Genomic DNA, 25,149 nt, shown 5'->3' on the forward strand with positions numbered 1-25,149 from the left:
GCATTTTGAGGCGAAATTGTTCCTTTGGGGGGGTATTGCAATTTTTTGCCATTTTGAGGCGAAATTGTTCCTTTGGGGGGGTATTGCAACTTTTGGCCATTTTAAAGCGAAATTGTTCCTTTGGGGGGGTATTACAATTTTTTGCCATTTTGAGGCGAAATTGTTCCTTTGGGGGGGTATTGCAACTTTTGGCCATTTTGAAGCTAAATTGTTCCTTTCGGGGGGTATTGCAACTTTTCGGCATTTTGAGGCAAAATTGTTCCTTTAGGGGGGTATTGCAACTTTTGGCCATATTGAAGCAAAATTGTTCCTTTGGGGGGTATTGCAATTTTTAACCATTTTGAGGCGAAATTGTTCCTTTGGGGGGTATTGCAACTTTTGGCCATTTTGAAGCGAAATTGTTCCTTTGGGGGGGTATTGCAACTTTTGGCCTTTTTGAGGCGAAATTGTTCCTTTGGGGGGGTATTGCAACTTTTCGGCATTTTGAGGCGAAATTGTTCCTTTGGGGGGGTATTGCAATTTTTTGCCATTTTGAGGCGAAATTGTTCCTTTGGGGGGTATTGCAACTTTTGGCCATTTTGAAGCGAAATTGTTCCTTTCGGGGGGTATTGCAACTTTTCGGCATTTTGAGGCGAAATTGTTCCTTTGGGGGGGTATTGCAACTTTTGGCCATTTTGAAGCGAAATTGTTCCTTTGGGGGGGTATTGCAACTTTTCGGCATTTTGAGGCGAAATTGTTCCTTTGGGGGGGTATTGCAACTTTTGGCCATTTTGAAGCGAAATTGTTCCTTTGGGGGGGTAGTGCAATTTTTTGCCATTTTGAGGCGAAATTGTTCCTTTCGGGGGGTATTGCAACTTTTCAGCATTTTAAAGCGAAATTGTTCCTTTGGGGGGGTATTGCAACTTTTGGCCATTTTGAAGCGAAATTGTTCCTTTGGGGGGGTATTGCAATTTTTTGCCATTTTGAGGCGAAATTGTTCCTTTGGGGGGGTATTGCAACTTTTGGCCATATTGAAGCGAAATTGTTCCTTTGGGGGGTTTTTACAATTTTTGGCCATTTTGAGGCGAAATTGTTCCTTTGGGGGGGTATTGCAACTTTTGGCCATATTGAAGCGAAATTGTTCCTTTGGGGGGTATTGCAACTTTTGGCCATTTTGAAGCGAAATTGTTCCTTTGGGGGGGGTATTGCAACTTTTCGGCATTTTGAGGCGAAATTGTTCCTTTGGGGGGGTATTGCAATTTTTTGCCATTTTGAGGCGAAATTGTTCCTTTGGGGGGGTATTGCAACTTTTGGCCATTTTGAAGCGGAATTGTTCCTTTCGGGGGGTATTGCAACTTTTCGGCATTTTGAGGCGAAATTGTTCCTTTGGGGGGGTATTGCAATTTTTTGCCATTTTGAAGCGAAATTGTTCCTTTGGGGGGGTATTGCAACTTTTGGCCATTTTAAAGCGAAATTGTTCCTTTGGGGGGGTATTACAATTTTTTGCCATTTTGAGGCGAAATTGTTCCTTTGGGGGGGTATTGCAACTTTTGGCCATTTTGAAGCTAAATTGTTCCTTTCGGGGGGTATTGCAACTTTTCGGCATTTTGAGGCAAAATTGTTCCTTTAGGGGGGTATTGCAACTTTTGGCCATATTGAAGCAAAATTGTTCCTTTGGGGGGTATTGCAATTTTTAACCATTTTGAGGCGAAATTGTTCCTTTGGGGGGTATTGCAACTTTTGGCCATTTTGAAGCGAAATTGTTCCTTTCGGGGGGTATTGCAACTTTTCAGCATTTTGAGGCGAAATTGTTCCTTTGGGGGGGTATTGCAATTTTTTGCCATTTTGAGGCGAAATTGTTCCTTTGTGGGGTATTGCAATTTTTTTTCCATTTTGAGGCGAAATTGTTCCTTTGGGGGGGTATTGCAACTTTTGGCCATTTTGAAGCGAAATTGTTCCTTTCGGGGGGTATTGCAACTTTTTGGCATTTTAAAGCGAAATTGTTCCTTTAGGGGGTATTGCATTTTTTTGCCATTTTGAGGCGAAATTGTTTCTTTTGGGGGGTTTTGCAACTTTTGGCCATTTTGAACTGAAATTGTTCCTTTGGGGGGGTATTGCAATTTTTTTTTCATTTTGAGGCGAAATTGTTCATTTGGGGGGGTATTGCAAATTTTGGCCATTTTGAAGCGAAATTGTTCCTTTGGGGGGGTATTGCAATTTTTTACCATTTTGAGGCGAATTTGTTCCTTTGGGGGGGTATTGCAACTTTTCGGCATTTTGAGGCGAAATTGTTCCTTTGGGGGGGTATTGCAATTTTTTGCCATTTTGAGGTGAAATTGTTCCTTTGGGGGGGTATTGCAACTTTTGGCCATTTGGAAGCGAAATTGTTCCTTTGGGGGGTATTGCATTTTTTTGCCATTTTGAGGTGAAATTGTTCCTTTGGGGGGTATTGCAACTTTTGGCCATTTTGAAGCGAAATTGTTCCTTTGGGGGGTATTGCATTTTTTTGCCATTTTGAGGCGAAATTGTTTTTTTGGGGGGGTATTGCAACTTTTCGGCATTTTGAGGCGAAATTGTTCCTTTGGGGGGGTATTGCAATTTTTTGCCATTTTGAGGTGAAATTGTTCCTTTGGGGGGGTATTGCAACTTTTGGCCATTTGGAAGCGAAATTGTTCCTTTGGGGGGTATTGCATTTTTTTGCCATTTTGAGGTGAAATTGTTCCTTTGGGGGGTATTGCAACTTTTGGCCATTTTGAAGCGAAATTGTTCCTTTGGGGGGTATTGCATTTTTTTGCCATTTTGAGGCGAAATTGTTTTTTTGGGGGGGTATTGCAAATTTTGGGCATTTTGAAGCAAAACTGTTCCTTTGGGGGGGTATTGCAATTTTTCGGCATTTTGAGGCGAAATTGTTCCTTTGGGGGGTATTGCAATTTTTTGCCATTTTGAGGTGAAATTGTTCCTTTGGGGGGTATTGCAACTTTTGGCCATTTTGAAGCGAAATTGTTCCTTTGGGGGGTATTGCATTTTTTTGCCATTTTGAGGCGAAATTGTTCCTTTGGGGGGGTATTGCAACTTTTGGCCATTTTGAAGCGAAATTGTTCCTTTGGGGGGGGTATTGCAATTTTTTGCCATTTTGAGGCGAAATTGTTCCTTTGGGGGGGTATTGCAACTTTTGGCCTTTTTGAGGCGAAATTGTTCCTTTGGGGGGGTATTGCAACTTTTGGCCATTTTGAAGTGAAATTGTTCCTTTCGGGGGGTATTGCAACTTTTCAGCATTTTGAAGCGAAATTGTTCCTTTGGGGGGGTATTGCAACTTTTCTGCATTTTGAGGCGAAATTGTTCCTTTGGGGGGGTATTGCAATTTTTAACCATTTTGAGGCGAAATTGTTCCTTTGGGGGGTATTGCAACTTTTGGCCATTTTGAAGTGAAATTGTTCCTTTCGGGGGGTATTGCAACTTTTCAGCATTTTGAAGCGAAATTGTTCCTTTGGGGGGGTATTGCAATTTTTTGCCTTTTTGAGGTGAAATTGTTCCTTTGGGGGGGTATTGCAATTTTTTGCCATTTTCAGGCGAAATTGTTCCTTTGGGGGGGTATTGCAACTTTTGGCCATTTTGAAGCGAAATTGTTCCTTTGGGGGGGTATTGCAATTTTTTGCCATTTTGAGGCGAAATTGTTCCTTTGGGGGGGTATTGCAACTTTTGGCCATATTGAAGCGAAATTGTTCCTTTGGGGGGTTTCTACAATTTTTGGCCATTTTGAGGCGAAATTGTTCCTTTCGGGGGGTATTGCAACTTTTCGGCATTTTGAGGCGAAATTGTTCCTTTGGGGGGGTATTGCAACTTTTGGCCATTTTGAAGCGAAAATGTTCCTTTGGGGGGTATTGCAATTTTTTGCCATTTTGAGGCGAAATTGTTCCTTTGGGGGGTATTGCAACTTTTGGCCATTTTGAAGCGAAATTGTTCCTTTGGGGGGTATTGCAACTTTTCGGCATTTTGAGGCGAAATTGTTCCTTTGGGGGGGTATTGCAATTTTTTGCCATTTTGAGGCGAAATTGTTCCTTTGGGGGGGTATTGCAACTTTTGGCCATTTTGAAGCGGAATTGTTCCTTTCGGGGGGTATTGCAACTTTTCGGCATTTTGAGGCGAAATTGTTCCTTTGGGGGGGTATTGCAATTTTTTGCCATTTTGAGGCGAAATTGTTCCTTTGGGGGGGTATTGCAACTTTTGGCCATTTTGAAGCGAAATTGTTCCTTTGGGGGGGTATTGCAATTTTTTGCCATTTTGAGGCGAAATTGTTCCTTTGGGGGGGTATTGCAACTTTTGGCCATTTTGAAGCGAAATTGTTCCTTTCGGGGGGTATTGCAACTTTTCGGCATTTTGAGGCAAAATTGTTCCTTTAGGGGGGTATTGCAACTTTTGGCCATATTGAAGCAAAATTGTTCCTTTGGGGGGGTATTGCAATTTTTAACCATTTTGAGGCGAAATTGTTCCTTTGGGGGGTATTGCAACTTTTGGCCATTTTGAAGCGAAATTGTTCCTTTCGGGGGGTATTGCAACTTTTCAGCATTTTGAGGCGAAATTGTTCCTTTGGGGGGGTATTGCAATTTTTTGCCATTTTGAGGCGAAATTGTTCCTTTGTGGGGTATTGCAATTTTTTTTCCATTTTGAGGCGAAATTGTTCCTTTGGGGGGGTATTGCAACTTTTGGCCATTTTGAAGCGAAATTGTTCCTTTGGGGGGTGTATTGCAATTTTTAACCATTTTGAGGCGAAATTGTTCCTTGGGGGGGTATTGCAACTTTTGGCCATTTTAAAGTGAAATTGTTCCTTTCGGGGGGTATTGCAACTTTTCAGCATTTTTGCATTGAAATTGTTCCTTTGGGGGGGTATTGTAATTTTTTGCCATTTTAAAGCGAAATTGTTCCTTTGGGGGGGTATTGCAACTTTTGGCCATTTTAAAGCGAAATTGTTCCTTTGGGGGGTATTGCAATTTTTTGCCATTTTGAGGCGAAATTGTTCCTTTGGGGGGGTATTGCAACTTTTGGCCATATTGAAGCGAAATTGTTCCTTTGGGGGGTTTTTACAATTTTTGTCCATTTTGAGGCGAAATTGTTCCTTTCGGGGGGTATTGCAACTTTTCGGCATTTTGAGGCGAAATTGTTCCTTTGGGGGGGTATTGCAACTTTTGGCCATTTTGAAGCGAAATTGTTCCTTTGGGGGGGTATTGCAATTTTTTGCCATTTTGAGGCGAAATTGTTCCTTTGGGAGGGTATTGCAACTTTTGGCCATTTTGAAGCGAAATTGTTCCTTTGGGGGGGTATTGCAACTTTTCGGCATTTTGAGGCGAAATTGTTCCTTTGGGGGGGTATTGCAATTTTTTGCCATTTTGAGGCGAAATTGTTCCTTGGGGGGGATTGCAACTTTTGGCCATTTTGAGGCGAAATTGTTCCTTTGGGGGGGTATTGCAACTTTTTGCCATTTTGAAGCGAAATTGTTCCTTTGGGGGGTACTGCATTTTTTTGCCATTTTGAGGCGAAATTGTTCCTTTGGGGGGGTATTGCAACTTTTGGCCTTTTTGAGGCGAAATTGTTCCTTTGGGGGGGTATTGCAACTTTTGGCCATTTTGAAGCGAAATTGTTCCTTTGGGGGGGTATTGCAATTTTTTGCCATTTTGAGGCGAAATTGTTCCTTTGGGGGAGTATTGCAACTTTTGGCCATTTTGAAGCGAAATTGTTCCTTTGGGGGGGTATTGCAACTTTTCGGCATTTTGAGGCGAAATTGTTCCTTGGGGGGGTATTGCAACTTTTGGCCATTTTGAAGCAAAATTGTTCCTTGGGGGGTATTGCAATTTTTAACCATTTTAAGGCGAAATTGTTCCTTTGGGGGGGTATTGCAACTTTTGGCCATTTTGAAGTGAAATTGTTCCTTTCGGGGGGTATTGCAACTTTTCAGCATTTTGAAGCGAAATTGTTCCTTTGGGGGGTATTGCAATTTTTTGCCATTTTGAGGCGAAATTGTTCCTTTGGGGGGTATTGCAATTTTTTGCCATTTTGAGGCGAAATTGTTCCTTTGGGGGGGTATTGCAACTTTTGGTCATTTTGAAGCGAAATTGTTCCTTTGGGGGGGGTATTGCAACTTTTGGCCATATTGAAGCGAAATTGTTCCTTTGGGGGGTTTTTACAATTTTTGGCCATTTTGAGGCGAAATTGTTCCTTTCGGGGGGTATTGCAACTTTTCGGCATTTTGAGGCGAAATTGTTCCTTTGGGGGGGTATTGCAACTTTTGGCCATTTTGAAGCGAAATTGTTCCTTTGGGGGGGTATTGCAATTTTTTGCCATTTTGAGGCGAAATTGTTCCTTTGGGGGGGTATTGCAACTTTTGGCCATTTTGAAGCGAAATTGTTCCTTTGGGGGGTATTGCAACTTTTCGGCATTTTGAGGCGAAATTGTTCCTTTGGGGGGGTATTGCAATTTTTTGCCATTTTGAGGCGAAATTGTTCCTTTGGGGGGGTATTGCAACTTTTGGCCATTTTGAAGCGAAATTGTTCCTTTGGGGGGGTATTGCAACTTTTGGCCATTTTGAGGCGAAATTGTTCCTTTGGGGGGGTATTGCAACTTTTTGCCATTTTGAAGCGAAATTGTTCCTTTGGGGGGTATTGCATTTTTTTGCCATTTTGAGGCGAAATTGTTCCTTTGGGGGGGTATTGCAACTTTTGGCCTTTTTGAGGCGAAATTGTTCCTTTGGGGGGGGTATTGCAACTTTTGGCCATTTTGAAGCGAAATTGTTCCTTTGGGGGGGTATTGCAATTTTTTGCCATTTTGAGGCGAAATTGTTCCTTTTGGGGGGTATTGCAACTTTTGGCCATATTGAAGCGAAATTGTTCCTTTGGGAGGTTTTTACAATTTTTGGCCATTTTGAGGCGAAATTGTTCCTTTCGGGGGGTATTGCAACTTTTCGGCATTTTGAGGCAAAATTGTTCCTTTGGGGGGGTATTGCAACTTTTGGCCATTTTGAAGCGAAATTGTTCCTTTGGGGGGGTATTGCAATTTTTTGCCATTTTGAGGCGAAATTGTTCCTTTGGGGGGGTATTGCAACTTTTGGCCATTTTGAAGCGAAATTGTTCCTTTGGGGGGGTATTGCAACTTTTCGGCATTTTGAGGCGAAATTGTTCCTTTGGGGGGGTATTGCAATTTTTTGCCATTTTGAGGCGAAATTGTTCCTTTGGGGGGGTATTGCAACTTTTGGCCATTTTGAAGCGAAATTGTTCCTTTGGGGGGGTATTGCAATTTTTTGCCATTTTGAGGCGAAATTGTTCCTTTGGGGGGGTATTGCAACTTTTGGCCATATTGAAGCGAAATTGTTCCTTTGGGGGGGTATTGCAATTTTTAACCATTTTGAGGCGAAATTGTTCCTTTGGGGGGGTATTGCAACTTTTGGCCATTTTGAAGCGAAATTGTTCCTTTCGGGGGGTATTGCAACTTTTCAGCATTTTGAGGCGAAATTGTTCCTTTGGGGGGGTATTTCAATTTTTTTGCTATTTTGAGGCGAAATTGTTCCTTTGGGGGGGTATTGCAACTTTTCGGCATTTTGAGGCGAAATTGTTCCTTTGGGGGGTATTGCAATTTTTTTTCCATTTTGAGGCGAAATTGTTCCTTTGGGGGGGTATTGCAACTTTTGGCCATTTTGAAGCGAAAATGTTCCTTTCGGGGGATATTGCAACTTTTCGGCATTTTGAAGCGAAATTGTTCCTTTGGGGGGTATTGCAATTTTTTGCCATTTTGAGGCGAAATTGTTCCTTTGGGGGGGTATTGCAACTTTTGGCCATTTTGAAGCGAAATTGTTCCTTTGGGGGGGGTATTGCAACTTTTGGCCATTTTGAAGCGAAATTGTTCCTTTGGGGGGGTATTGCAATTTTTTGCCATTTTGAGGCGAAATTGTTCCTTTGGGGGAGTATTGCAATTTTTTGCCATTTTGAGGCGAAATTGTTCTTTTGGGGGGGTATTGCAACTTTTGGCCATTTTGAGGCGAAATTGTTCCTTTGGGGGGGTATTGCAACTTTTGGCCATTTTGAAGCGAAATTGTTCCTTTGGGGGGGTATTGCAACTTTTTGGCATTTTGAGGCGAAATTGTTCCTTTGGGGGGGTATTGCAATTTTTTGCCATTTTGAGGCGAAATTGTTCCTTTGGGGGGGTATTGCAACTTTTGGCCATTTTGAAGCGAAATTGTTCCTTTGGGGGGGTATTGCAATTTTTTTTCTATTTTGAGGCGAAATTGTTCCTTTGGGGGGGTATTGCAACTTTTCGGCATTTTGAGGCGAAATTGTTCCTTTGGGGGGTATTGCAATTTTTTTTCCATTTTGAGGCGAAATTGTTCCTTTGGGGGGGTATTGCAACTTTTGGCCATTTTGAAGCGAAAATGTTCCTTTCGGGGGGTATTGCAACTTTTCGGCATTTTGAAGCGAAATTGTTCCTTTGGGGGGTATTGCAATTTTTTGCCATTTTGAGGCGAAATTGTTCCTTTGGGGGGGTATTGCAACTTTTGGCCATTTTGAAGCGAAATTGTTCCTTTGGGGGGGTATTGCAACTTTTGGCCATTTTGAAGCGAAATTGTTCCTTTGGGGGGGTATTGCAATTTTTTGCCATTTTGAGGCGAAATTGTTCCTTTGGGGGAGTATTGCAATTTTTTGCCATTTTGAGGCGAAATTGTTCTTTTGGGGGGGTATTGCAACTTTTGGCCATTTTGAAGCGAAATTGTTCCTTTGGGAGGGTATTGCAATTTTTTGCCATTTTGAGGCGAAATTGTTCCTTTGGGGGGGTATTGCAACTTTTCGGCATTTTGAAGCGAAATTGTTCCTTTGGGGGGGTATTGCAATTTTTTGCCATTTTGAGGCGAAATTGTTCCTTTGGGGGGGTATTGCAACTTTTGGCCATTTTGAAGCGAAATTGTTCCTTTGGGGGGGGTATTGCAATTTTTTGCCATTTTGAGGCGAAATTGTTCCTTTCGGGGGGTATTGCAACTTTTCGGCATTTTGAGGCGAAATTGTTCCTTTGGGGGGTATTGCAACTTTTGGCCATTTTGAAGCGAAATTGTTCCTTTGGGGGGGTATTGCAACTTTTGGCCATTTTGAAGCGAAATTGTTCCTTTGGGGGGGTTTTACAATTTTTGGCCATTTTGAGGCAAAATTGTTCCTTTTGGGGGGTATTGCAACTTTTCGGCATTTTGAGGCGAAATTGTTCCTTTGGGGGGTATTGCAACTTTTGGCCATTTTGAAGCGAAATTGTTCCTTTGGGGGGTATTGCAATTTTTTGCCATTTTGAGGCAAAATTGTTCCTTTGGGGGGGTATTGCAACTTTTGGCCATTTTGAAGCGAAATTGTTCCTTTGGGAGGGTATTGCAATTTTTTGCCATTTTGAGGCGAAATTGTTCCTTTGGGGGGGTATTGCAACTTTTCGGCATTTTGAAGCGAAATTGTTCCTTTGGGGGGGTATTGCAATTTTTTTTCCATTTTGAGGCGAAATTGTTCCTTTGGGGGGGTATTGCCACTTTTGGCCATTTTGAAGCGAAATTGTACCTTTGGGGGGGGTATTGCAACTTTTCGGCATTTTGAAGCGAAATTGTTCCTTTGGGGGGGTATTGCAATTTTTTTTCCATTTTGAGGCGAAATTGTTCCTTTGGGGGGGTATTGCCACTTTTGGCCATTTTGAAGTGAAATTGTACCTTTGGGGGGGTATTGCAACTTTTCGGCATTTTGAAGCGAAATTGTTCCTTTTGGGGGTGTATTGCAATTTTTTGCCATTTTGAGGCGAAATTGTTCCTTTTGGGGGGTATTGCAACTTTTCGGCATTTTGAGGCGAAATTGTTCCTTTGGGGGGGTATTGCAACTTTTGGCCATTTTGAAGCGAAATTGTTCCTTTGGGGGGTATTGCAATTTTTTGCCATTTTGAGGCAAAATTGTTCCTTTGGGGGGGTATTGCAATTTTTTGCCATTTTGAGGCGAAATTGTTCCTTTGGGGGGGTATTGCAACTTTTCGGCATTTTGAAGCGAAATTGTTCCTTTGGGGGGGTATTGCAACTTTTGGCCATTTTGAAGCGAAATTGTTCCTTTGGGGGGGTATTGCAACTTTTCGGCATTTTGAGGTGAAATTGTTCCTTGGGGGGGTATTGCAATTTTTTGCCATTTTGAGGCGAAATTGTTCCTTTGGGGGAATATTGCAACTTTTGGCTATTTTGAAGCGAAATTGTTCCTTTCGGGGGGTATTGCAACTTTTCGGCATTTTGAGGCGAAATTGTTCCTTTGGGGGGGTATTGCAACTTTTGGCCATTTTGAAGCGAAATTTTTCCTTTGGGGGGGTATTGCAATTTTTAACCATTTTGAGGCGAAATTGTTCCTTTGGGGGGGTATTGCAACTTTTGGCCATTTTGAAGTGAAATTGTTCCTTTCGGGGGGGTATTGCAACTTTTCAGCATTTTGAAGCGAAATTGTTCCTTTGGGGGTATTGCAATTTTTTGCCATTTTGAGGGGAAATTGTTCCTTTGGGGGGTATTGCAATTTTTTGCCATTTTGAGGCGAAATTGTTCCTTTGGGGGGGTATTGCAACTTTTGGCCATTTTGAAGCGAAATTGTTCCTTTGGGGGGTATTGCAATTTTTTGCCATTTTGAGGCGAAATTGTTCCTTTGGGGGGGTATTGCAACTTTTGGCCATATTGAAGCGAAATTGTTCCTTTGGGGGGTTTTTACAATTTTTGGCCATTTTGAGGCGAAATTGTTCCTTTCGGGGGGTATTGCAACTTTTCGGCATTTTGAGGCGAAATTGTTCCTTTGGGGGGTATTGCAACTTTTGGCCATTTTGAAGCGAAATTGTTCCTTTGGGGGGTTTTTACAATTTTTGGCCATTTTGAGGCGAAATTGTTCCTTTCGGGGGGTATTGCAACTTTTCGGCATTTTGAGGCGAAATTGTTCCTTTGGGGGGGTATTGCAACTTTTGGCCATTTTGAAGCGAAATTGTTCCTTTGGGGGGGTATTGCAATTTTTTGCCATTTTGAGGCGAAATTGTTCCTTTGGGGGGGTATTGCAACTTTTGGCCATTTTGAAGCGAAATTGTTCCTTTGGGGGGGTATTGCAACTTTTCGGCATTTTGAGGCGAAATTGTTCCTTTGGGGGGGTATTGCAATTTTTTGCCATTTTGAGGCGAAATTGTTCCTTTGGGGGGGTATTGCAACTTTTGGCCATTTTGAAGCGAAATTGTTCCTTTGGGGGGGTATTGCAACTTTTGGCCATTTTGAGGCGAAATTGTTCCTTTGGGGGGGTATTGCAACTTTTTGCCATTTTGAAGCGAAATTGTTCCTTTGGGGGGTATTGCATTTTTTTGCCATTTTGAGGCGAAATTGTTCCTTTGGGGGGGTATTGCAACTTTTGGCCTTTTTGAGGCGAAATTGTTCCTTTGGGGGGGTATTGCAACTTTTGGCCATTTTGAAGCGAAATTGTTCCTTTGGGGGGGTATTGCAATTTTTTGCCATTTTGAGGCGAAATTTTTCCTTTTGGGGGGTATTGCAACTTTTGGCCATATTGAAGCGAAATTGTTCATTTGGGAGGTTTTTACAATTTTTGGCCATTTTGAGGCGAAATTGTTCCTTTCGGGGGGTATTGCAACTTTTCGGCATTTTGAGGTAAAATTGTTCCTTTGGGGGGGTATTGCAACTTTTGGCCATTTTGAAGCGAAATTGTTCCTTTGGGGGGGTATTGCAATTTTTTGCCATTTTGAGGCGAAATTGTTCCTTTGGGGGGGTATTGCAACTTTTGGCCATTTTGAAGCGAAATTGTTCCTTTGGGGGGGTATTGCAACTTTTCGGCATTTTGAGGCGAAATTGTTCCTTTGGGGGGGTATTGCAATTTTTTGCCATTTTGAGGCGAAATTGTTCCTTTGGGGGGGTATTGCAACTTTTGGCCATTTTGAAGCGAAATTGTTCCTTTGGGGGGGTATTGCAATTTTTTGCCATTTTGAGGCGAAATTGTTCCTTTGGGGGGGTATTGCAACTTTTGGCCATATTGAAGCGAAATTGTTCCTTTGGGGGGGTATTGCAATTTTTAACCATTTTGAGGCGAAATTGTTCCTTTGGGGGGGTATTGCAACTTTTGGCCATTTTGAAGCGAAATTGTTCCTTTCGGGGGGTATTGCAACTTTTCAGCATTTTGAGGCGAAATTGTTCCTTTGGGGGGGTATTTCAATTTTTTTGCTATTTTGAGGCGAAATTGTTCCTTTGGGGGGGTATTGCAACTTTTCGGCATTTTGAGGCGAAATTGTTCCTTTGGGGGGTATTGCAATTTTTTTTCCATTTTGAGGCGAAATTGTTCCTTTGGGGGGGTATTGCAACTTTTGGCCATTTTGAAGCGAAAATGTTCCTTTCGGGGGGTATTGCAACTTTTCGGCATTTTGAAGCGAAATTGTTCCTTTGGGGGGTATTGCAATTTTTTGCCATTTTGAGGCGAAATTGTTCCTTTGGGGGGGTATTGCAACTTTTGGCCATTTTGAAGCGAAATTGTTCCTTTGGGGGGGTATTGCAACTTTTGGCCATTTTGAAGCGAAATTGTTCCTTTGGGGGGGTATTGCAATTTTTTGCCATTTTGAGGCGAAATTTTTCCTTTGGGGGAGTATTGCAATTTTTTGCCATTTTGAGGCGAAATTGTTCTTTTGGGGGGGTATTGCAACTTTTGGCCATTTTGAAGCGAAATTGTTCCTTTGGGAGGGTATTGCAATTTTTTGCCATTTTGAGGCGAAATTGTTCCTTTGGGGGGGTATTGCAACTTTTGGCCATTTTGTAGCGAAATTGTACCTTTGGGGGGGTATTGCAACTTTTCGGCATTTTGAAGCGAAATTGTTCCTTTGGGGGGGTATTGCAACTTTTGGCCATTTTGAAGCGAAATTGTTCCTTTGGGGGGGTATTGCAATTTTTTGCCATTTTGAGGCGAAATTGTTCCTTTCGGGGGGTATTGCAACTTTTCGGCATTTTGAGGCGAAATTGTTCCTTTGGGGGGTATTGCAACTTTTGGCCATTTTGAAGCGAAATTGTTCCTTTGGGGGGGTATTGCAACTTTTGGCCATTTTGAAGCGAAATTGTTCCTTTGGGGGGGTTTTACAATTTTTGGCCATTTTGAGGCAAAATTGTTCCTTTTGGGGGGTATTGCAACTTTTCGGCATTTTGAGGCGAAATTGTTCCTTTGGGGGGTATTGCAACTTTTGGCCATTTTGAAGCGAAATTGTTCCTTTGGGGGGTATTGCAATTTTTTGCCATTTTGAGGCAAAATTGTTCCTTTGGGGGGGTATTGCAACTTTTGGCCATTTTGAAGCGAAATTGTTCCTTTGGGAGGGTATTGCAATTTTTTGCCATTTTGAGGCGAAATTGTTCCTTTGGGGGGGTATTGCAACTTTTCGGCATTTTGAAGTGAAATTGTTCCTTTGGGGGGGTATTGCAATTTTTTTTCCATTTTGAGGCGAAATTGTTCCTTTGGGGGGGTATTGCCACTTTTGGCAATTTTGAAGCGAAATTATTCCTTTGGGGGGTATTGCAATTTTTTGCCATTTTGAGGCAAAATTGTTCCTTTGGGGGGGTATTGCAACTTTTGGCCATTTTGAAGCGAAATTGTTCCTTTGGGGGGTATTGCAATTTTTTGCCATTTTGAGGCAAAATTGTTCCTTTGGGGGGGTATTGCAACTTTTGGCCATTTTGAAGCGAAATTGTTCCTTTGGGGGGGTATTGCAATTTTTTGCCATTTTGAGGCGAAATTGTTCCTTTGGGGGGTATTGCAACTTTTCGGCATTTTGAGGCGAAATTGTTCCTTTGGGGGGTATTGCAATTTTTTTTCCATTTTGAGGCGAAATTGTTCCTTTGGGGGGGTATTGCCACTTTTGGCCATTTTGAAGCGAAATTGTACCTTTGGGGGGGTATTGCAACTTTTCGGCATTTTGAAGCGAAATTGTTCCTTTGGGGGGGTATTGCAATTTTTTTTCCATTTTGGGGCGAAATTGTTCCTTTGGGGGGGTATTGCCACTTTTGGCCATTTTGAAGTGAAATTGTACCTTTGGGGGGGTATTGCAACTTTTCGGCATTTTGAAGCGAAATTGTTCCTTTTGGGGGTGTATTGCAATTTTTTGCCATTTTGAGGCGAAATTGTTCCTTTTGGGGGGTATTGCAACTTTTCGGCATTTTGAGGCGAAATTGTTCCTTTGGGGGGGTATTGCAACTTTTGGCCATTTTGAAGCGAAATTGTTCCTTTGGGGGGTATTGCAATTTTTTGCCATTTTGAGGCAAAATTGTTCCTTTGGGGGGGTATTGCAATTTTTTGCCATTTTGAGGCGAAATTGTTCCTTTGGGGGGGTATTGCAACTTTTCGGCATTTTGAAGCGAAATTGTTCCTTTGGGGGGGTATTGCAATTTTTTTTCCATTTTGAGGCGAAATTGTTCCTTTGGGGGGGTATTGCAATTTTTGGCCATTTTGAAGCGAAATTGTTCCTTTGGGGGGTTATTGCAACTTTTGGCCATTTTGAAGCGAAATTGTTCCTTTGGGGGGGTATTGCAACTTTTCGGCATTTTGAGGTGAAATTGTTCCTTGGGGGGGTATTGCAATTTTTTGCCATTTTGAAGCGAAATTTTTCCTTTGGGGGGGTATTGCAATTTTTTGCCATTTTGAGGCGAAATTGTTCCTTTGGGGGGGTATTGCAACTTTTGGCCATTTTGAAGCGAAATTGTTCCTTTGGGGGGGTATTGCAATTTTTTGCCATTTTGAGGCGAAATTGTTCCTTTGGGGGGGTATTGCAATTTTTTGCCATTTTGAGGCGAAATTGTTCCTTTGGGGGGGTATTGCAACTTTTCGGCATTTTGAGGCGAAATTGTTCCTTTGGGGGGGTATTGCAATTTTTTGCCATTTTGAGGCGAAATTGTTCCTTTGAGGGGGTATTGCAACTTTTGGCCATTTTGAAGCGAAATTGTTCCTTTGGGGGGTATTGCAATTTTTTGCCATTTTGAGGCGAAATTGTTCCTTTGAGGGGTATTGCAATTTTTTGCCATTTTGAGGCGAAATTGTTCCTTTGGGGGGGTATTGCAACTTTTCGGCATTTTGAAGTGAAATTGTTCCTTTGGGGGGTTTTACAATTTTTTTTCCATTTTGAGGCGAAATTGTTCCTTTGGGGGGGTATTGCCACTTTTGGCCATTTTGAAGTGAAATTGTACCTTTGGGGGGGTATTGCAACTTTTCGGCATTTTGAAGCGAAATTGTTCCTTTTGGGGGGGTATTGCAACTTTTCGGCATTTTAAGGCGAAATTGTTCCTTTGGGGGGGTATTGCAACTTTTGGCCATTTTGAAGCGAAATTGTTCCTTTGGGGGGTATTGCAATTTTTTTTCCATTTTGAGGCGAAATTGTTCCTTTGGGGGGGTATTGCAATTTTTGGCCATTTTGAAGCGAAATTGTTCCTTTGGGGGGTTATTGCAACTTTTGGCCATTTTGAAGCGAAATTGTTCCTTTGGGGGGGTATTGCAACTTTTCGGCATTTTGAGGTGAAATTGTTCCTTGGGGGGGTATTGCAATTTTTTGCCATTTTGAGGCGAAATTGTTCCTTTGGGGGAATATTGCAACTTTTGGCTATTTTGAAGCGAAATTGTTCCTTTCGGTGGGTATTGCAACTTTTCGGCATTTTGAGGCGAAATTGTTCCTTTGGGGGGGTATTGCAACTTTTGGCCATTTTGAAGCGAAATTTTTCCTTTGGGGGGGTATTGCAATTTTTTGCCATTTTGAGGCGAAATTGTTTCTTTGGGGGAGTATTGCAACTTTTGGCCATTTTGAAGCGAAATTGTTCCTTTGGGGGGGTATTGCAATTTTTTGCCATTTTGAGGCGAAATTGTTCCTTTGGGGGGGTATTGCAATTTTTTGCCATTTTGAGGCGAAATTGTTCCTTTGGGGGGGTATTGCAACTTTTCGGCATTTTGAGGCGAAATTGTTCCTTTGGGGGGTATTGCAATTTTTTGCCATTTTGAGGCGAAATTGTTTCTTTGGGGGAGTATTGCAACTTTTGGCCATTTTGAAGCGAAATTGTTCCTTTGGGGGGTATTGCAATTTTTTGCCATTTTGAGGCGAAATTGTTCCTTTGGGGGGTATTGCAATTTTTTGCCATTTTGAGGCGAAATTGTTCCTTTGGGGGGGTATTGCAACTTTTCGGCATTTTGAAGTGAAATTGTTCCTTTGGGGGGGTTTTACAATTTTTTTTCCATTTTGAGGCGAAATTGTTCCTTTGGGGGGGTATTGCCACTTTTGGCCATTTTGAAGTGAAATTGTACCTTTGGGGGGGTATTGCAACTTTTCGGCATTTTGAAGCGAAATTGTTCCTTTTGGGGGGGTATTGCAATTTTTTGCCATTTTGAGGCGAAATTGTTCCTTTTGGGGGGTATTGCAACTTTTCGGCATTTTAAGGCGAAATTGTTCCTTTGGGGGGGTATTGCAACTTTTGGCCATTTTGAAGCGAAATTGTTCCTTTGGGGGGTATTGCAATTTTTTTTCCAATTTGAGGCGAAATTGTTCCTTTGGGGGGGTATTGCCACTTTTGGCCATTTTGAAGCGAAATTGTTCCTTTGGGGGGTATTGCAATTTTTTGCCATTTTGAGGCAAAATTGTTCCTTTGGGGGGGTATTGCAACTTTTGGCCATTTTGAAGCGAAATTGTTCCTTTTGGGGGTGTATTGCAATTTTTTGCCATTTTGAGGCGAAATTGTTCCTTTTGGGGGGTATTGCAACTTTTCGGCATTTTGAGGCGAAATTGTTCCTTTGGGGGGGTATTGCAACTTTTGGCCATTTTGAAGCGAAATTGTTCCTTTGGGGGGTATTGCAATTTTTTGCCATTTTGAGGCAAAATTGTTCCTTTGCGGGGGTATTGCAACTTTTGGCCATTTTGAAGCGAAATTGTTCCTTTGGGGGGGTATTGCAATTTTTTGCCATTTTGAGGCGAAATTGTTCCTTTGGGGGGTATTGCAACTTTTCGGCATTTTGAGGCGAAATTGTTCCTTTGGGGGGTATTGCAATTTTTTTTCCATTTTGAGGCGAAATTGTTCCTTTGGGGGGGTATTGCCACTTTTGGCCATTTTGAAGCGAAATTGTACCTTTGGGGGGGTATTGCAACTTTTCGGCATTTTGAAGCGAAATTGTTCCTTTGGGGGGGTATTGCAATTTTTTTTCCATTTTGAGGCGAAATTGTTCCTTTGGGGGGGTATTGCCACTTTTGGCCATTTTGAAGTGAAATTGTACCTTTGGGGGGGTATTGCAACTTTTCGGCATTTTGAAGCGAAATTGTTCCTTTTGGGGGTGTATTGCAATTTTTTGCCATTTTGAGGCGAAATTGTTCCTTTTGGGTGGTATTGCAACTTTTCGGCATTTTGAGGCGAAATTGTTCCTTTGGGGGGGTATTGCAACTTTTGGCCATTTTGAAGCGAAATTGTTCCTTTGGGGGGTATTGCAATTTTTTGCCATTTTGAGGCAAAATTGTTCCTTTGGGGGGGTATTGCAATTTTTTGCCATTTTGAGGCGAAATTGTTCCTTTGGGGGGGTATTGCAACTTTTCGGCATTTTGAAGCGAAATTGTTCCTTTGGGGGGGTATTGCAATTTTTTTTCCATTTTGAGGCGAAATTGTTCCTTTGGGGGGGTATTGCAATTTTTGGCCATTTTGAAGCGAAATTGTTCCTTTGGGGGGTTATTGCAACTTTTGGCCATTTTGAAGCGAAATTGTTCCTTTGGGGGGGTATTGCAACTTTTCGGCATTTTGAGGTGAAATTGTTCCTTGGGGGGGTATTGCAATTTTTTGCCATTTTGAAGCGAAATTTTTCCTTTGGGGGGGTATTGCAATTTTTTGCCATTTTGAGGCGAAATTGTTCCTTTGGGGGGGTATTGCAACTTTTGGCCATTTTGAAGCGAAATTGTTCCTTTGGGGGGGCATTGCAATTTTTTGCCATTTTGAGGCGAAATTGTTCCTTTGGGGGGGTATTGCAATTTTTTGCCATTTTGAGGCGAAATTGTTCCTTTGGGGGGTATTGCAACTTTTCGGCATTTTGAGGCGAAATTGTTCCTTTGGGGGGGTATTGCAATTTTTTGCCATTTTGAGGCGAAATTGTTCCTTTGAGGGGGTATTGCAACTTTTGGCCATTTTGAAGCGAAATTGTTCCTTTGGGGGGTATTGCAATTTTTTGCCATTTTGAGGCGAAATTGTTCCTTTTGGGGGGTATTGCAACTTTTCGGCATTTTAAGGCGAAATTGTTCCTTTGGGGGGGTATTGCAACTTTTGGCCATTTTGAAGCGAAATTGTTCCTTTGGGGGGTATTGCAATTTTTTTTCCATTTTGAGGCGAAATTGTTCCTTTGGGGGGGTATTGCAATTTTTGGCCATTTTGAAGCGAAATTGTTCCTTTGGGGGGTTATTGCAACTTTTGGCCATTTTGAAGCGAAATTGTTCCTTTGGGGGGGTATTGCAACTTTTCGGCATTTTGAGGTGAAATTGTTCCTTGGGGGGGTATTGCAATTTTTTGCCATTTTGAGGCGAAATTGTTCCTTTGGGGGAATATTGCAACTTTTGGCTATTTTGAAGCGAAATTGTTCCTTTCGGTGGGTATTGCAACTTTTCGGCATTTTGAGGCGAAATTGTTCCTTTGGGGGGGTATTGCAACTTTTGGCCATTTTGAAGCGAAATTTTTCCTTTGGGGGGGTATTGCAATTTTTTGCCATTTTGAGGCGAAATTGTTTCTTTGGGGGAGTATTGCAACTTTTGGCCATTTTGAAGCGAAATTGTTCCTTTGGGGGGGTATTGCAATTTTTTGCCATTTTGAGGCGAAATTGTTCCTTTGGGGGGGTATTGCAATTTTTTGCCATTTTGAGGCGAAATTGTTCCTTTGGGGGGGTATTGCAACTTTTCGGCATTTTGAGGCGAAATTGTTCCTTTGGGGGGGTATTGCAATTTTTTGCCATTTTGAGGCGAAATTGTTCCTTTGAGGGGGTATTGCAACTTTTGGCCATTTTGAAGCGAAATTGTTCCTTTGGGGGGTATTGCAATTTTTTGCCATTTTGAGGCGAAATTGTTCCTTTGGGGGGTATTGCAATTTTTTGCCATTTTGAGGCGAAATTGTTCCTTTTGGGGGGTATTGCAACTTTTCGGCATTTTAAGGCGAAATTGTTCCTTTGGGGGGGTATTGCAACTTTTGGCCATTTTGAAGCGAAATTGTTCCTTTGGGGGGTATTGCAATTTTTTTTCCATTTTGAGGCGAAATTGTTCCTTTGGGGGGGTATTGCAATTTTTGGCCATTTTGAAGCGAAATTGTTCCTTTGGGGGGTTATTGCAACTTTTGGCCATTTTGAAGCGAAATTGTTCCTTTGGGGGGGTATTGCAACTTTTCGGCATTTTGAGGTGAAATTGTTCCTTGGGGGGGTATTGCAATTTTTTGCCATTTTGAGGCGAAATTGTTCCTTTGGGGGAATATTGCAACTTTTGGCTATTTTGAAGCGAAATTGTTCCTTTCGGTGGGTATTGCAACTTTTCGGCATTTTGAGGCGAAATTGTTCCTTTGGGGGGGTATTGCAACTTTTGGCCATTTTGAAGCGAAATTTTTCCTTTGGGGGGGTATTGCAATTTTTTGCCATTTTGAGGCGAAATTGTTTCTTTGGGGGAGTATTGCAACTTTTGGCCATTTTGAAGCGAAATTGTTCCTTTGGGGGGGTATTGCAATTTTTTGCCATTTTGAGGCGAAATTGTTCCTTTGGGGGGGTATTGCAATTTTTTGCCATTTTGAGGCGAAATTGTTCCTTTGGGGGGGTATTGCAACTTTTCGGCATTTTGAGGCGAAATTGTTCCTTTGGGGGGGTATTGCAATTTTTTGCCATTTTGAGGCGAAATTGTTCCTTTGAGGGGGTATTGCAACTTTTGGCCATTTTGAAGCGAAATTGTTCCTTTGGGGGGTATTGCAATTTTTTGCCATTTTGAGGCGAAATTGTTCCTTTGGGGGGTATTGCAATTTTTTGCCATTTTGAGGCGAAATTGTTCCTTTGGGGGGGTATTGCAACTTTTCGGCATTTTGAAGTGAAATTGTTCCTTTGGGGGGGTTTTACAATTTTTTTTCCATTTTGAGGCGAAATTGTTCCTTTGGGGGGGTATTGCCACTTTTGGCCATTTTGAAGTGAAATTGTACCTTTGGGGGGGTATTGCAACTTTTCGGCATTTTGAAGCGAAATTGTTCCTTTTGGGGGGGTATTGCAATTTTTTGCCATTTTGAGGCGAAATTGTTCCTTTTGGGGGGTATTGCAACTTTTCGGCATTTTAAGGCGAAATTGTTCCTTTGGGGGGGTATTGCAACTTTTGGCCATTTTGAAGCGAAATTGTTCCTTTGGGGGGTATTGCAATTTTTTGCCATTTTGAGGCAAAATTTTTCCTTTGGGGGGGTATTGCAACTTTTGGCCATTTTGAAGCGAAATTGTTCCTTTGGGAGGGTATTGCAATTTTTTGCCATTTTGAGGCGAAATTGTTCCTTTGGGGGGTATTGCAACTTTTCGGCATTTTAAAGCGAAATTGTTCCTTTGGGGGGGTATTGCAATTTTTTTTCCAATTTGAGGCGAAATTGTTCCTTTGGGGGGGTATTGCCACTTTTGGCCATTTTGAAGCGAAATTGTTCCTTTGGGGGGTATTGCAATTTTTTGCCATTTTGAGGCAAAATTGTTCCTTTGGGGGGGTATTGCAACTTTTGGCCATTTTGAAGCGAAATTGTTCCTTTTGGGGGTGTATTGCAATTTTTTGCCATTTTGAGGCGAAATTGTTCCTTTTGGGGGGTATTGCAACTTTTCGGCATTTTGAGGCGAAATTGTTCCTTTGGGGGGGTATTGCAACTTTTCGGCATTTTGAAGCGAAATTGTTCCTTTGGGGGGGTATTGCAATTTTTTTTCCATTTTGAGGCGAAATTGTTCCTTTGGGGGGGTATTGCAATTTTTGGCCATTTTGAAGCGAAATTGTTCCTTTGGGGGGTTATTGCAACTTTTGGCCATTTTGAAGCGAAATTGTTCCTTTGGGGGGGTATTGCAACTTTTCGGCATTTTGAGGTGAAATTGTTCCTTGGGGGGGTATTGCAATTTTTTGCCATTTTGAAGCGAAATTTTTCCTTTGGGGGGGTATTGCAATTTTTTGCCATTTTTAGGCGAAATTGTTCCTTTGGGGGGGTATTGCAACTTTTGGCCATTTTGAAGCGAAATTGTTCCTTTGGGGGGGTATTGCAATTTTTTGCCATTTTGAGGCGAAATTGTTCCTTTGGGGGGGTATTGCAACTTTTCGGCATTTTGAGGCGAAATTGTTCCTTTGGGGGGGATTGCAATTTTTTGCCATTTTGAGGCGAAATTGTTCCTTTGAGGGGGTATTGCAACTTTTGGCCATTTTGAAGCGAAATTGTTCCTTTGGGGGGTATTGCAATTTTTTGCCATTTTGAGGCGAAATTGTTCCTTTGAGGGGTATTGCAATTTTTTGCCATTTTGAGGCGAAATTGTTCCTTTGGGGGGGTATTGCAACTTTTCGACATTTTGAAGTGAAATTGTTCCTTTGGGGGGGTTTTACAATTTTTTTTCCATTTTGAGGCGAAATTGTTCCTTTGGGGGGGTATTGCCACTTTTGGCCATTTTGAAGTGAAATTGTACCTTTGGGGGGGTATTGCAACTTTTCGGCATTTTGAAGCGAAATTGTTCCTTTTGGGGGGGTATTGCAATTTTTTGCCATTTTGAGGCGAAATTGTTCCTTTTGGGGGGTATTGCAACTTTTCGGCATTTTAAGGCGAAATTGTTCCTTTGGGGGGGTATTGCAACTTTTGGCCATTTTGAAGCGAAATTGTTCCTTTGGGGGGTATTGCAATTTTTTTTCCATTTTGAGGCGAAATTGTTCCTTTGGGGGGGTATTGCAATTTTTGGCCATTTTGAAGCGAAATTGTTCCTTTGGGGGGTTATTGCAACTTTTGGCCATTTTGAAGCGAAATTGTTCCTTTGGGGGGGTATTGCAACTTTTCGGCATTTTGAGGTGAAATTGTTCCTTGGGGGGGTATTGCAATTTTTTGCCATTTTGAGGCGAAATTGTTCCTTTGGGGGAATATTGCAACTTTTGGCTATTTTGAAGCGAAATTGTTCCTTTCGGTGGGTATTGCAACTTTTCGGCATTTTTTGAGGCGAAATTGTTCCTTTGGGGGGGTATTGCAACTTTTGGCCATTTTGAAGCGAAATTTTTCCTTTGGGGGGGTATTGCAATTTTTTGCCATTTTGAGGCGAAATTGTTTCTTTGGGGGAGTATTGCAACTTTTGGCCATTTTGAAGCGAAATTGTTCCTTTGGGGGGGTATTGCAATTTTTTGCCATTTTGAGGCGAAATTGTTCCTTTGGGGGGGTATTGCAATTTTTTGCCATTTTGAGGCGAAATTGTTCCTTTGGGGGGGTATTGCAACTTTTCGGCATTTTGAGGCGAAATTGTTCCTTTGGGGGGGTATTGCAATTTTTTGCCATTTTGAGGCGAAATTGTTCCTTTGAGGGGGTATTGCAACTTTTGGCCATTTTGAAGCGAAATTGTTCCTTTGGGGGGTATTGCAATTTTTTGCCATTTTGAGGCGAAATTGTTCCTTTGGGGGTATTGCAATTTTTTGCCATTTTGAGGCGAAATTGTTCCTTTGGGGGGGTATTGCAACTTTTCGGCATTTTGAAGTGAAATTGTTCCTTTGGGGGGGTTTTACAATTTTTTTTCCATTTTGAGGCGAAATTGTTCCTTTGGGGGGGTATTGCCACTTTTGGCCATTTTGAAGTGAAATTGTACCTTTGGGGGGGTATTGCAACTTTTCGGCATTTTGAAGCGAAATTGTTCCTTTTGGGGGGGTATTGCAATTTTTTGCCATTTTGAGGCGAAATTGTTCCTTTTGGGGGGTATTGCAACTTTTCGGCATTTTAAGGCGAAATTGTTCCTTTGGGGGGGTATTGCAACTTTTGGCCATTTTGAAGCGAAATTGTTCCTTTGGGGGGTATTGCAATTTTTTGCCATTTTGAGGCAAAATTTTTCCTTTGAGGGGGTATTGCAACTTTTGGCCATTTTGAGGCGAAATTGTTCCTTTGGGGGGTATTGCAACTTTTCGGCATTTTAAAGCGAAATTGTTCCTTTGGGGGGGTATTGCAATTTTTTTTCCAATTTGAGGCGAAATTGTTCCTTTGGGGGGGTATTGCCACTTTTGGCCATTTTGAAGCGAAATTGTTCCCTTGGGGGGTATTGCAATCTTTTGCCATTTTGAGGCAAAATTGTTCCTTTGGGGGGGTATTGCAACTTTTGGCCATTTTGAAGCGAAATTGTTCCTTTGGGGGGGTATTGCAATTTTTTGCCATTTTGAGGCGAAATTGTACCTTTGGGGGGGTATTGCAACTTTTCGGCATTTTGAAGCAAAATTGTTCCTTTGGGGGGGTATTGCAATTTTTTTTTCATTTTGAGGCGAAATTGTTCCTTTGGGGGGGGTATTGCAATTTTTGGCCATTTTGAAGCGAAATTGTTCCTTTGGGGGGTTATTGCAACTTTTGGCCATTTTGAAGCGAAATTGTTCCTTTGGGGGGGTATTGCAACTTTTCGGCATTTTGAAGCGAAATTGTTCCTTTGGGGGGTATTGCAATTTTTTGCCATTTTGAGGCAAAATTGTTCCTTTGGGGGGGTATTGCAACTTTTGGCCATTTTGAAGCGAAATTGTTCCTTTGGGGGGGTATTGCAATTTTTTGCCATTTTGAGGCGAAATTGTTCCTTTGGGGGGGTATTGCAACTTTTCGGCATTTTGAGGCGAAATTGTTCCTTTGGGGGGTATTGCAATTTTTTGCCATTTTGAGGCGAAATTGTTCCTTTGAGGGGTATTGCAATTTTTTGCCATTTTGAGGCGAAATTGTTCCTTTGGGGGGTATTGCAACTTTTCGGCATTTTGAAGTGAAATTGTTCCTTTGGGGGGGTTTTACAATTTTTTTTCCATTTTGAGGCGAAATTGTTCCTTTGGGGGGGTATTGCCACTTTTGGCCATTTTGAAGTGAAATTGTACCTTTGGGGGGGTATTGCAACTTTTCGGCATTTTGAAGCGAAATTGTTCCTTTTGGGGGGGTATTGCAATTTTTTGCCATTTTGAGGCGAAATTGTTCCTTTTGGGGGGTATTGCAACTTTTCGGCATTTTAAGGCGAAATTGTTCCTTTGGGGGGGTATTGCAACTTTTGGCCATTTTGAAGCGAAATTGTTCCTTTGGGGGGTATTGCAATTTTTTTTCCATTTTGAGGCGAAATTGTTCCTTTGGGGGGGTATTGCAATTTTTGGCCATTTTGAAGCGAAATTGTTCCTTTGGGGGGTTATTGCAACTTTTGGCCATTTTGAAGCGAAATTGTTCCTTTGGGGGGGTATTGCAACTTTTCGGCATTTTGAGGTGAAATTGTTCCTTGGGGGGGTATTGCAATTTTTTGCCATTTTGAGGCGAAATTGTTCCTTTGGGGGAATATTGCAACTTTTGGCTATTTTGAAGCGAAATTGTTCCTTTCGGTGGGTATTGCAACTTTTCGGCATTTTGAGGCGAAATTGTTCCTTTGGGGGGGTATTGCAACTTTTGGCCATTTTGAAGCGAAATTTTTCCTTTGGGGGGGTATTGCAATTTTTTGCCATTTTGAGGCGAAATTGTTTCTTTGGGGGAGTATTGCAACTTTTGGCCATTTTGAAGCGAAATTGTTCCTTTGGGGGGGTATTGCAATTTTTTGCCATTTTGAGGCGAAATTGTTCCTTTGGGGGGGTATTGCAATTTTTTGCCATTTTGAGGCGAAATTGTTCCTTTGGGGGGGTATTGCAACTTTTCGGCATTTTGAGGCGAAATTGTTCCTTTGGGGGGGTATTGCAATTTTTTGCCATTTTGAGGCGAAATTGTTCCTTTGAGGGGGTATTGCAACTTTTGGCCATTTTGAAGCGAAATTGTTCCTTTGGGGGGTATTGCAATTTTTTGCCATTTTGAGGCGAAATTGTTCCTTTGGGGGGTATTGCAATTTTTTGCCATTTTGAGGCGAAATTGTTCCTTTGGGGGGGTATTGCAACTTTTCGGCATTTTGAAGTGAAATTGTTCCTTTGGGGGGGTTTTACAATTTTTTT

The sequence above is a fragment of the Anomaloglossus baeobatrachus genome, unplaced genomic scaffold (genome assembly GCF_048569485.1).
Source record: "Anomaloglossus baeobatrachus isolate aAnoBae1 unplaced genomic scaffold, aAnoBae1.hap1 Scaffold_43, whole genome shotgun sequence".
Taxonomy (NCBI): Eukaryota; Metazoa; Chordata; class Amphibia; order Anura; family Aromobatidae; genus Anomaloglossus; species Anomaloglossus baeobatrachus.